The sequence below is a fragment of the Ammospiza nelsoni genome, chromosome 5 (genome assembly GCF_027579445.1).
Source record: "Ammospiza nelsoni isolate bAmmNel1 chromosome 5, bAmmNel1.pri, whole genome shotgun sequence".
Classification (NCBI taxonomy): Eukaryota; Metazoa; Chordata; class Aves; order Passeriformes; family Passerellidae; genus Ammospiza; species Ammospiza nelsoni.
The window spans coordinates 66654022-66665669 of NC_080637.1; positions in this window are offsets into that span (position 1 = coordinate 66654022).

The window sequence follows — 11648 nt, forward strand, 5'->3', positions numbered from 1 at the left end:
CCAGCCTTCCTGACCTCCACAAGCACAAACATCAGTTCTCTCTCCATGCACTGTCATTCCCTCTCCATCAAGGAAGCAAGAAAAACAGGTTTGTGGTTGGCATTTGTTAACAGAACGAAACCAGCAGGTTGAAATTCCTCTGGGCTTGTTTTTGATTTGGTAAAAAGAAGGGCTGAGGGCAGGGCTGAGAGCTGAGGACACACACCCAGGCTCCCACCTGAGCTGAGTGGGACACCTGCTCCTCCACAGGCATGGGGAGGGGAAAGGCAGCAAATCCACACACAGTTTCATCCATTTCAAAAGAGTCACACCCAGCCCAAATTAACACCCCTGTTTTAATTTACCTTCATACCTGCTGTTAGAGTAATTTATCTTCCAAGCCACATTACAAAATGAAAGCTTTGCCAGGGGTTAAGGGTGTTGGACCAAGCTCACAGGCTTTCCTTGCTTGTAAGTGTTCAGCACTTTCACATAGGTTAGATTTCCTGCAAAGGAAGGAAAGACAATTTCTGCTCCTGGTTTGTGACAAGGCTGCAGAGTGGATCCACACTTGTGCCCAGAATAAGAGCCTTTAATATTGCCTCAAAAAAAAAAAAAAAAATTGCGCATATGCCCAGCTTTCCACTGTAGCAAAGTGGACTTATTGTGTTAGAAGGATGAGTGGACTTAACACTTGCCTTCAGAAAGATGAAAAAAGCAAATGAGAATTGTTGACAGTGGGCAGGAGCTGAGACAGCCATTGGTGTTGAAGAACAGCAATTTTTTTGACATCCCACCTCAGGAAGGCTTAACTACTGAACCTTTTCCATCTCCACCTTTAGGAGTCGGGGGTATCTAAGTGAGGAGCATCAGAAAGATTCTCTGAGGGAACTAGGCTGTTGCTACAGGACCACTAAATTGTCTTTTCCAATAGAATATGCCAGGATATGCAGATGAAAAGCCCTCATTTGGAAAGGATGAGTCTGAACTCATTTGGGTCTGAACTCATGCAAATTGACCAAATATGTTTGTTGACTATAAATCTAATAGCAGAAAACTTTTCTCAGGGAAAATGAGCCACTTGGACCTGAGAGATCAACTTCCATGCCATATTTTACTCTATGTTGTTGCTTTTTTTGGTTTATTTTGTTTTTGGTTTTAAAAAAAAAAAAAACAACAGCACCTCACATAAATTAGGGTGATTATCAGAGGGAATTCCACTGGAAACATGAATGTTTGGGAAATGGGATAATACACCTGATGGAAAAAGCTGCTCACCCTTGTTTATTCTGACCTGTCCCCTTGACAGCTCTTTGCTATGTCCAGCAAGAGACAGTGGCCAATCACAAGACATTCATGGATTTATTGGCATTTACCATAGATGTCCTCAATCAATCCTCTCCAGGACGTAGAATATGGGAAGGTTCAATGGACAAGCTCAATAAATGCTTGCAGAGTGGAAAGCCATCCCATACTTGGGACCACATTTGCCACCCTTCTCTGACTGTTTTCCATTTCCTTTTCCAAGCTGAGAAGAGCAGAACTGCTCATGGATGTGGGGATACCAGATTTGTACAGGGGCAGGGGGAACAGTTCTGATTTCTGACAAGGTTTCATTTGTGAAATGAGTCGAGGTCTTTGGCCCCTGCTGACCCCTGTTCCTGCATTTCATCCCACAACTGTTCCTCCCTGACAGTGGTGAGCACTTAGCTCATTGTTTTCCATGGGAGGTTTTTTCCCATATGCATCACCCTGTGTTTATGCACAGTGACACTAATAATGTTTCCACATTGCCCGTTCCCACTGGGCTGCTCTGAGCCCACAGCTCCCTCTCCTCTGGCAGCAGAGCACAGAGAGAGCAGCAGCCTCAAGGGTGCCTTTCATCCAGGTACCAAGCCAGAATTAGGGAGGCAGCATGCCCAACCCAGGGGTCACAGTGGGGAGAAATATCAGGCACAGACAGAGCCTTAGGTTCACACTCCCCTTTCCTCACATTTCACACACACTGTGTTCCTCACAGCCAGAATGAGCCACTCCTGACCAAAGCTAAAGGCAACTGCCTGCTCCTGGATTTTTCTCTCAGAAACAAATGGCCATGGCTACAAACCCTACATTTCCACCTTTATCCTATTACCCACCCTACTGCAGTCACCAGTTTACTCAAATGATTCTTATTGCAAGTAATTTTTCTTGCGATGCGCACCTCTTGTTATCCCTTTAGGTCAAATGGAAAATCCACAAAAATCAGGCTGAGCAGCTCCTGGAAGGGTCCTACAGCCCTTGCTGAGCACCACCCAGCTGCTGCAGCATCCTTAAGCACACAGAGAGCCCCTGTGCCTCCACTGGAAAGAGGGAGCTGTTCTCCCTTCCCCTGCTCTGGAGTGTTGTGGCTGGGAGATATCTCTGGCCACATGCAGATAGCCAGGCTTGTATAGAGGAACCAGAATTACCAGACACATGGCAAATCCAATAAGTTTAAAAAGACTTTTCATGGCTAGGCATGCCAGAGAGAGATGCTGAGATAGGACATGAAGCGTTTGGGGGTGGTTTTAATTTGTGTCACAGGCACATGCTTTATTTGTGTGTGGAGTGACTACTCAGTTAATTTTTACAGTGCACATAAACATGAATTACTTGGTACAAGATCCATTTTTCTACGAAAGTAAAACATGACTAATGAAAGAAAACCCATATATTGTAAGATATTTCATCTGTATTGTTTCAGAGCGAGGCTGATAAAAGCCAAACAGAACACAAATCTGTATTAAATTAAATCATCCCCATCAATCCCTCCCCCTATACTCATGAAGTCATTAAAGGCTTGGAAAATCAGTTTATTGATAAACTGCAGGGTAAAAAAAAAATAAAAAGGCAGTGGCAAAAAACAATAGCATCTTTTTAATGTTAGTATGATAATGCAAGGCCAGGGTAGAAAAGTGTGTAAGTTATATTATGCAGATTTCAAAATATTTCAGACCATGTCAGCAAGAAAGCAGAAGAGTCCAGAGCTAAGTTCCCAGGGAGGGCACACAAACAATGACTCAAAAAGGAAGCTTGGGAAATGTGGGAAATGTGGGGAAATGCTCAGTAATTAATTTTTCGTTTGTTTTGCTTCATTCCAAACAATTCAACAAGGGAACATGAAACACAAAAATTAGAGCAAACAGTAAATTAGCTTAGCCCAGACTATGTTCATTATTTATGAGCACCTACTGCCTCTACAAAATAAAACCAACAGGTTCCATGCGGACACATGGAATTTCTCTGGTGAAATGCAGGAAGATACACCTTAAAATCTATGAGCAAAAGGGAGGGGAAATAATGGGGCTTTTTAAGCAGTAGCCTGGCTCACATTAAAATCAAGGAATTTCAGAGGGAGATGGATGGAGAACAGTAGATTAGAAGGAGCTGCAAGCCAATGTTCTCCTTCAACCTCTCTGAATAAATTCCTCCAGCCCAAGGCCTACATTTCTTTATTAAAGCAAGTGTTTTGGCATTAAAGAAGGAGCAGAGCCCTGCAGAAATTGTCCCAGGTAATAGGTGTCAATCCAAACTGTGAAGAACAGGAAGGAAAAGACAAGGAGGGAAATGAAGATCACCAAGATAAAATTTTCCATCATAAAGGTGGGGTGGAGACAAGCAGCCACCCTCCACATCAGGAATTTTATGGCTAGGTGCACAGGTGCCATTATAAAACCAGAGGGGTTGTGGAAGTGACAGCTCAAAGTGTGAAAAAAAGGGATTTTATGGAACAAAGGAGAGAGATTATAGGGAGCAGTGCAGTCTGTGCTCCTGAAGCACCAGGCAGGAATTGGCCCAGCCAACTCTTCTCTTCTGTGGAGATGAGGGTCAGACCAGTGCCAAAGTGCAAACCAGTCCTAGGACACAACTCTTGGCAGAAATGCTCTTGGAACAGTGCAGGTTAAATGTCAGTAGTGGTGGCCTTTCTTCAGCCAAGCCAGGGAACCAAATGAAAATACCTTTTCCAGTTTATTTTCCACCTCCCTCCCCGTTTCTCCCCCAAACAGTAGCAGGAGGATCTTGCCACCCACATTTGCACTGTCCTTAGGAATGTGTGTGCCTTTTTTAGGACAATTTGGAAACCCTTGCGAACATTCCTAATTAATAATCATACTTTCTATTTTCTTTTCCTGCATTCCCCTGTGGATTTCCATCATCTTCCTTTGCCAGCTATTGTGTACAGAGCCATTCATGATCCAACAGCAAGGCAATCCCTGGAACTCCAGGAATCCTAACCTGGCATTACCATTCAAGGGGGAATTATTCTTCAAAACTGAAGAGCACTTGCCCCTCCAGTCAGCTCTAGGCCTGCTGGTACAGTCCAGCTCTTTTGCCTGGAATGCAGAAATAGAAGAACCTCAAAAGATTCTGCCTGAAAACTCCCCAGTCTGCTGTCTGTACAGGGGACAAGGACAAGGAGGAACAAGTTCACATGAGTCTCTTGCTGTTTACTAAAAATACTGCTAACATGATGTTTCTGATAATTTTGTTTGCAGTACTGGTTTAGAAAGAGGAAGTACAGATGGGTGAGGAGATATAAAAAGACTTTGTTTTTCTTCTCCTTGTGACATGTTGTGTAACTACAACCCTGGAGAGAGCTGCCAGTGAGGAGAAGCGTCAGGGTCAGCTCTGCTTTGCCCAGGTGGTATCCAGGGAGAAAACGATTTTACTCACCTCAATATCCCTCCCTCTCTGAGTCTACGATGAAGTTATAATTTATTTTTCCTGTCTGTGGATTGTCACCCTGCCTAGTCAGTTAACAAACTACACTCACTCAGTAGTTTCCTGTCAGATATCAAAACTAATTTGCCCACTGTGATCTTGTGGTGAATGTAAGTCTAAAAGATATTTACTGCATAAGTAGCTCAGGTGATCTGATTTAGTTTTGCTCCAGATTTAAAGTTTATACTTCCCCCTGCAAAAGTCAGAAGGCTTTTGAGATATCCTTTTGAGATATTCAAGCCCAATGGGATGAGGCTCTGCACAACCTGCCTGAGCTGACCCTGCTCTGATATCATCAGCTGGGAGCAGGTGATTTTCCACTGTAAGCAAAGGGCAGGCTCAGGACCCTCTGATGAAATTGGACAGGCACACATCTCTGGGGCCTGATGCCCTGCATCCCAGGGAGCCAGCTGATACTGGATCCAAGCCGCTCTCCATCACATTTGAAAAGGCATGGCAGTCAGGCAAAGTCCCTGGTGAATGGATTCTTTCCCCATAGGCTGGTGGGGCACTCAACAGGCTCCCCAGGGAATGGTCACAGCATCAACCAGTGTTTGGACAACGCTCTCAGGGATGCACAGGGTGGCATTGTTGGGGTGTCCTGTGCAGGGCCAGGGGTTGGACTCAATGATCCTTGTGGGTCCCTTCCAACTTGACATATTCTGTTGAGTCTACCAAAGGAAAAAGGGAAACATCACTCCTATTTTCAGAAAGGGCAGAAAGGAAGACCTGGGGAGCTACAGAGTCTGACCAGGTCATGGGCCAGAGCCACAGTAAGGACAAGCTGTGCCTGACCAGGCTGGTGGCCCTCTGTGACAGAGGGACTGCGCTGCTCAACAGGGGAAGTCCAGCTGGTGTCGTCCAAGTGACTTCTCCTTAGGCCTAAGGCCTGTGACACAGTCCCACATGACATCCTGGATCTCCAGACTGGAGAGACATGGATTTGAAGGGTGGGCCATTCAGTGCATAAGGAATTGGCTGGATGGACACAGCCAGGGAGCTGTGGTCAAGGGCTCTGTGTCCAGGTGGACGCTGGTGGATGCGGTGCCTCTCAGGGCTCTGGATCGAGACTGGTGCTTGTGGCATTCACATTTTCTGGAAAAATCCCTTCGCCCAGGATTTTTCTCCTGGGAAGCTGAGTAGCCTCAGAGAAAAAGGAAAACAATCATTATCTGATTTGCTTCTCCTCTGTTTTGCTCCTTTGGAATGTGTTTGGAGATTGTTTACCCGCAGGTGATTGTTTCATTGGTTTCTGCTGTGAATTATTTTGACTCATTGGCCAATCAGTGCCAAACTGTGTCAGGGCTCTGGAAAAAGTCACAAGTTTTCATTATTATCTTTTTAGCCTTCTGTAAGTATCTTTTCTGTATTCTTTAGTATAGTTTAGAATAACATCCTTTAATATAATACAGTATCATAAAATAATAAATTACCCTTCTGAGAACATGGAGTCAGATTCACTGTTTCTTCCTTTGTCTGGGAGTAACCCAAATACAATAGGTGCTCTTCAATATTTCCATCCCTGACACAGTGCAAGTGCACCCTCAGCTTCTAACTGGGCTGCTTTGCCTCTCCTCGATTGTGTAAGCAAAAAATACCCCAACAACCAACAATAACAACAACAATGGCAACAAAAAAAATCCCAAAATCTAAACACCAAAAGGACTTATTGAAGGGGTTTAAGTCAGTGATGTTTTGTAGGTCATTTGAAATTTGTACAAGAAAGCTGTTAAACTCTGTGATGCACTCAGGGTTTGTGTGGATTTCAGGCCTTTCTAATGGTGTTATCAGGACAAATATGCTGTGTCACCCACACATCTCTGCTATATTTATCCTGAAAACGCTCCTGTGAGGCAGGGCAGTCCTGTTTACCCATTAACTCACCGGGAACAGACACTCAGATGTGCAGGATCACCCAGTGACTCTCCAGATCCAATGCTCTTGCAACCATGCCTTCCTCCTTCTTGCCTACACAAGAGATTTGTGCCTCTCCTGTCCCCTGCAGCTGCATTAGGGCAACTTTGGAAGGCAGACAAGCAGAGAGGCCCCTGTCCTGTAACCCTTCAAGCAACAGGACCTCAGTGACTCTGCCAGTGGAAATTCCCAGTATGGAGAGTGCCTCCATACCAACCAGTTCATACTGAACTGTATCCCAGCCCTGTTATCTCCCTTCATCTCATTCCAGTTTTATTCTCCTATTCTGCAACAAGTAGGTGATAACAGGGGCAAAGTAAAGTGCTGTGTGTCAGTGAGGCCTGAACAGAGGTGTCTGGTCTGAGAACTTGTGCCTTGCCAAGAGGTTCTTCTAGGATTTGCATTTATTAATAGTGTTGGGATTGCTATTCCCATGGGATCCAGAGTGGCCTGAGAGGCATAAGGCAAGCGCCATGCAAGGGATTTCTGGAAGAAACATTAATGGGCTGAGGTGGGAGGGCTCAGAAAGGGATGGTCAGTCCCTGAGTTAAGCCCCTACTCTCCATGAGGCCAGGATCTGTGAGTGGGAGACTTCCTTTGTGGTGGAAGCTGCACCTTGGTGCATAAGTGGGACTCAGGAATCACCTCTTGGACATAAGTGGGACTCAGGAATCACCTCTTGGACAAACTGGTGCTTCAGCAGCCCCACAACTCAGCCCTGAGAACTTTGGTCCCATGGCTTGCCCTGCTTTGGCACCTTGCTACTGGGGGAGAGAGGGTGAGAAGAATATTGGCAGTGAATTAAGGGCAGGGAATCCTCCATCAGCTGAGCCCAATAATTTAAAGATGGCTCGCTCCACTTTGGAAGCTCTCAGGCATCACCACCCTTATGAGAGGACTTGAGGAAGGCAAGAAAAGCTCAGTGGAGGCACTGAATGTGTTGCCATACACGTGGCCCAAAGGTCTGAGTGCCCTGGGGAGCTCTCAAGGCTTTCTGTGTGTCAAGTGGAGGCACAGCATCTTCACTATTTCTGTGATCCTCCTGTGATTCCTGAGGCCACAGGTGTGCTCATGGAAGCTGAGCTCCAGTCATCTCCTTGTGCAGACTGTTCTCAATACAGGACAGAGAAGGGATGGGTCAGCAAAAGAGGATTTTTTTTCAATAACAGAAAAATTTGTAGTTTGACAGGCTTGTAGTAAACATAAATTATCAAGCAGGTCATGGCTCAGATCCTGAAACTTTACAGCAGCAGCTGCTAAAGAGTAATGGTGGGGATTCCCCGAGTGTGCTGAACTGCAGCTATAATTAGACCATTTAGATATTATCTTCCTAACAGACAAAATTGCTCTGCTCCACAATGCCCGCTGCTTCTGCTGATTCTGGAAGTTCCCTCACATATTTATTTACACTAAATGAAAGATCTGAACTCTGTTTTCTTTGCTGCAGCAAAAATCCCCCTTACATCATGGGATCCCTACCCCAGGTAGCTCAGGATTAGCCTTCCAGACACTGGGAATGAGAAAATACCCAGTTATTTACAGTTTTAATGGCTGGGAATGAGAAAATACCCAGTTATTTACAGTGTTCTCCTCTTACCTTCCCCCTCTGCTTCCATCCCTCGGGGAGCTGCTCCCTTTTGAGTGATGAGCTGTAAACAATACAGCACACATTACAAATTGTGTGTGCAGAGAGGATGAGTAATTGTTTTGAAAATAAGAAATACTACATAACCACTCCCTTCATGGCTACCAAGAATTGCCTTCAACTCCCAAACAAGCTACCAATTACTGCATTTACACATAACATGGATGGACCAGACTTTGCTCCAAGCTGCTTTGCCACCCCACTCCCGGTGAAACTGGAGCAATCTGTTTTAGGACAGTTCTGAAAAATCTCCTGCATGTAACAGCCTGAACCCACTTCCAAACAGAATTTGTTTTGTATGGCATTTATGCATCATCCTGTCAGCTACACTCCCAGCCTGTTGTTCCATCTGCCAGTAGAGAAAAAATAGATGTCCATTTTGATCTGATTTTCAAACTAATGAGAAGTATTGGACACAGGAGCCTCAATATCATCACCTTGTAGAGTAAAAACAGCAAAATTATTTAAAGTGGCTGTTAATTAACACCTTGCATCTCCTCTAATCTCACCACAGTAACATGAAAGGGGACCTTACCCCACCTCCCTGGATAGAAATGCAAGCTGAAGTCGTGCAGGTTGCTTCAGGCCGTTCTCACTTAACTTGCAGCCCTGTTCCACTGCAGGCAGCAGGGTCTGTATCTTCTTAGCACGTTCACTCCTTTCAGAGCTGGGAAAACATAAGGAAAGAAAGAAAGAAATACCTGGTTTGAGAGCTGATGACAAGGGAATTTGAATTCTTTTGTCCTGCTGTTGTCAAAACCAGGAGTGTTTGTAGACACTTACTCTACAGAGTAAACCTTGGGCTCACTGCAGGATGAGAAGCCTAAAACTATTGCATTTTCTTGCATCATTGTCACCCTTGTTGAGGGTGTAATTTTTCACTTTTGCAGGACAGAGGCAACCTGGGGTGAGAAAGGAAAGGAAGGGCATGGGCAGAACAAATTGTTGTAACAAAAGATCAGGATATTCCTACCATGGAGCAATTCCTGGGTGAATCACTTATGAGCAAGTTGAGATTTCAGGTCTGACAGACACAGCTGGGCAGAGAAGGAACCTGGGGGCTGCTGCTTTGAGGAAGAATTATTATTTTGAGCTTTCTTCTGTAGTAATAGACAAAAAAAAAAAAAAAAAAAAAAAACAACCAGAGGGAGGTGGGCTCCCTCTTAATTCTCCCATGGCCTGGCCAGAGCAGCTCATGGCTGTAGCATCACCCCATGACTGTTTTCGTTGCCCCTGACCTCTAGGTGATGGTCACAAACCTTAGGGGAACTTTTTCCTCATTTGACATCTTCTGCCCCCTAACAAACACCTCTTAAGGAGCCTCCCAAGGTGATTGCAGGAGCCGACATGACTTAACACCTTACCTGTGGATAGCAGGAGTAACTTTAAACCTTTTTTCTGACTTTATTTCATCATCTGAAGAGTCCAGCTAGATGTACAGCAATGGTACCACCACCAGATCCAGACACTTGTTCAGAACTCTGACCAAATCTGAATTTGGAAAAAAGCTACCACTTGCACAGTTACCTCAGCACTTGGTGTAAAAGAGTAGACCTAAAGTCTGCCAGATGAATCTGGTTTTGAACCCAGATATTCACACTGATAAACTGCAAAGTTGCTTTATAAATGCTATAGGAAGGTTTGTATCATGGTGTTTCCAGGCTGACTGCAATTACCACATTTTCCTGAAATTTTCAGCCCTTAGATGGATGAGTGAACCAATTCTTCCCACTTTTACACTAGTGTAGGTCAGTATTTACTCCACTGCAAGGATGTGAGGTTGTGTCGAGCACACAGGATCCCAGCCATGACATTCCCAGCCTGGCACAGATCCCCCAGAGACGTGAGCTGTGCAGTGTGGGTCACATTTCCAGGCACTAAAACCAAGTGTGAACTGCAGGTGACCATGACACTTCCCAGATAATGATGGGAAGAGTCATCCAATGAGAAAAACTCACAGCTACCAACTAGTGACACATCACAGCTTGTGTCACACGCCTGGAGGCATCAGACATCCTCTGCCATGGGATCTTATAGTGTTTCCTTGCTGTTCCTGAAGGTAACTGAGTGGTCTGGTTTAATGAAACACAGGAAAACCCAGTCACCTTGATTTGCCACACCTTTGCATTGTAGGACTTTTGCAGCTTTGTATGAAGCAGATGTAAAATAGCTTTTCCTTGTTATGAACTCTGGTTTGAATGCCTTTCCATGCACCAATTCCATTCCTTATGGGAAACAATTCAGTTCTGTCTTGGTTTGGAAAGACAGGTGTCTGCTAAAGAGGGCAGAAGCCTCCCCTGAAATGGAAAATGTAAGCAAAAACTACCCCAACTCCCCCGAATTGCTATAAATTTTAGATTAAGGGGCTCTCAGGAAAAAAATATGGGAGCAGGAAATAACAGTTCTTTAATAGGGAAGAAAATAAAAAAATAAAATAAACAATGCGGTAAACCAAAACAACACTGACAGAGTCAGAACACAACCTGACACCCTGTGGGTCAGGGTGTTGGTAGCAGTCCCATTGGAATTGTGGCTGCAGAACTCCTGCAGTGTCAGGTGTGGTTCTGTTGGAGGGGATCCTGTAGAAGGGTGGAGTCTTCCTCTGAAGATCCAGTGGAAGAGGCAGCAGCTGTTCCTCTGGGAAATCCAGTGGAGAAGCCATGCTGGTGTGCCAGAATCTCCAGATTCTATCCAGGTAGGAATGTTTGGCTCCTCCCTCTGGGCAGAGCATCTCACAATTGGATGCTGTAGCTCTTATCAGCCATGCAGTGACATTCAATGGCCCCTTATCAGCAGACGTCTCCCTAGAGGAGGAGTGGTTGTGGAAGAGATAAGGAAAACTGCCCACTTAACAGACGACAACGGCCATACAGATGGCAAATAGAAATACAATTTTTTTGACATTTCAGGACAGGCTCCAAGCTGGCCAACACTTACACAATTTGTGTTAATTTACAAGCACACAATTGGTTCTGCTGAAATTCACTGAGGACACTGGGATAAAACTAAGAGTACAAAATCAGGCCTGTCAGGATGATCTGGCTTGGATGACTGCTTAGAGTATCATGGCACTCCAGTCCAGATGAAAGTCCATCATTCTATGATTTTATCTCCCATTCAGTGATGGAAGATGGGTATTTGGAGGTGAATATTCAAATGCACACCACCTGACTACCTGGTGACCATGGCTTCAATTTAAATGCATTTTCAGAATATTCAGGTAGTATCATATGGGGGGTTTTCCTCCCTGATATTGCCTGTAGTTTCCCTGGTGTGTCCCTGTCCTGCTCCTCCAGGGATCTGGAGCTCCTGGATCTGCCAGAGGAGGCAGCACCCCCCTCCCAGCTTTGCCTGGATAGGAGGGTGC